Below are 2,657 nucleotides of genomic sequence, written 5' to 3'. Positions count from 1 at the left end.
GACTCTAAGTAAGACCAAATGAGACCCAAAGGTAAGAAACCTTGATGAGGGACCACTTAGCAAAGTGTAGTTGTATGTAGTGTGTTGAGAAAGTATGATGAGGACAAGCAAGTGACCTTTTGACTCAAGTTTAGACAAGTATGAATGTAAAATGAGATGTGAAGCAATGATGGACTATGTGAGACCTTAGAACAGGCTGAATGCTAGATGAAATCTGAAGAGACAACCTAGGAAGCTCAAGTATGCCGAAACTGATTTCTTTTGTTTGTTGGACTGTGAAATTTTTCCAATTTGTGAAGTTTTTGGTTGTGACCAAATCTGAATGTTTGACTATTTTTCGTGACAAGAGGACACAATGTTGATGAGGACTCAATGTTTGCAAGTGTTTAGACTGACAATGACTCCAAGAAAAGTGTGTTGTTTGATGTAAAATTGTTTTGCATACACTTGAAGACACAAAAGACACAATGTTTTGCTGTTTGGTCTTGATTGTTTGAATGTTTAACATAAGTCAAGCACAATTCTTATGGCTGGCCAAGACAATAGTTGTTGATCCCACATGGGGTTTTACCCCCGAGGCTACGCTATTCAGAGCGGATACTTAGATGCTTGACCTCACTGGCTCCACCCTCGGCACTCACTTCTCGGGTCAGCCAAGCATCAGTCCCCATGAAAACTCCCCATGGCGAACTTTGTATCTCTACTAAGAACCGTATGTGTGTGGGCCGCTACCAGAGGTCCGACCTCCTGCCCCAACAATTAGAAGGATTTGGGCTTCTAAAACAAAATGGTGCTAGTAAGGGCATCCGCTCGCATGGCCATACATGCGGCACTTTCAGCTCTGTAAATACAGAAGGCTCCCAGCCGGTAGGGGTTACGCCCTACAAATGATCAAATAAATTTGATCAAACGGGTTTATGGGGAGACATAGTGTCGGTATGAACTAATCAGCACACGTTATTCATAGTTTTCACCATGAATACATTTGATTATAGTGGTTTGGATGAGGTGGGTTTTCCTCGCTACCACTTGGGTCGTTCTCTTCTCACTAGTAGTCCTAATGACCACACGGGAAGACAGGCCCTCTAAAGATTAAACAAAAAGAGCCTATTGCTCAAGACACAAAAGACAATGATTCAATTTTAGTGCACCAATTGAAGTGTTTGCTAGTCTATGAAAACAAGGCACACAATAAAAATCCCAAAAACCTTGCCAAGGACCTGCAACAAAGATTTATTAGTAGTTTGGATTGTTTCAAATGATCACCCCTTCCTGCAAGCACACAAGTTATGTAAATTTTAGATCCAAAAGACTTTGTGAAATAGGGGCCTTCAACAATGCGTTTTGTTGACCAATTCAAAGACCTGATTCATCATAAAAAAAGACCACCTGTAAAATTTTAAGAGATTTCCATAAATGTAAGAAAATCCAAAAAATTTGCTAATTTTCTCTAAAAATTAATTTTTTATGAAAAATCATAAAAAATTCATATAAAATGCAAAATCGATCCAAAAAATCTCAAATTTTTAGTGAAGAGTCTTAATGGTCTTCCAAACTTGCAAAAAAAATTTCCTGCAACAAATCCAAGCAGTTTGTGAGATATGAGTAAAATAATGCAAAACCCTAATTTTCAAAGATCTGATTTTTGAAGAATAATTTTGCATCAAATTTAAAATAAAAAATAACACATCCTATGTATAATTCTGAGAGATTTCCAAAAATGTAAGAAAATTTGAAAAATTTGCTAATTTTCTCTCAAAATTAATTTTTTATGAAAAATCATGAAAAATTCATATAAAATGAAAAATCGATCCAAAAATTCTAAAATTTTTACTAAATCTTTCTGATGCTTTTCTTGACCTGCAAAAAAAATCTTATGTCAAAATTTGAAGCCGTTTGTGAGATCTGATGAAAATAAAGAAAAACCCTAATTTTTAAAGATCTGACTTTTATGGAAATATTTTGCATCAAAATTAAATTCACAAAGAATAGATCCTGTGTATAGTTATGAGAGATTTCCAAAACTATAAGAAAATCCAAAAAATTCTCTCATTTGCTCTCAAAATAAATTTTTTATGAAAAATCATAAAAAATTCCTAAAAATTGAAAATTTGCTCCAAAAATTCTAAATTTTGGATTGAGAGCTCCTGATACTTTCTTCAACCTGCAAAAAAAATTTGGTGCAAAATTTCAAAGCCGTTTATGAGATATGATCGAATCTCTCCAAGATCTTGATTTTGTGTCCAAAACCCTAGCTGCACAAGGTTATTCTCCAAATTGTTTTACAAAATAGCAATATAGGGTTAGAAAAATCTGCAAAAAAAAACATAGATCTAAGAAAAATCCATGTCCCACCGGGTGTGCCAAAATGTGTATGGTGAAAATGGATAACAATAAACAACAATATTGAAAGGCTAAATGAATTCAACCACTAAACCCTAGCCTAACAATGAACAAAGATCCACCATAACATATGAAGATTACCTAAGACAATGCAAAATAACTCAAAATCATAAAGATTATACCATCATATGTCCAATAGGGTTTTGATCTCCATTCTTCCTATCTCCATTGATCTTGTTTGATATGCTTGCTCTCAGATTTTTGTATGCACAAGAGCTCAACAAAGAACGGAATGTGGTTGCAAGTAGGATCGT

Source organism: Cryptomeria japonica, chromosome 4, assembly GCF_030272615.1.
Source record: "Cryptomeria japonica chromosome 4, Sugi_1.0, whole genome shotgun sequence".
Lineage (NCBI taxonomy): Eukaryota > Viridiplantae > Streptophyta > Pinopsida > Cupressales > Cupressaceae > Cryptomeria > Cryptomeria japonica.
The sequence above is the reverse complement of the archived record's forward strand: the minus strand, read 5'-3'. Positions refer to the sequence as shown.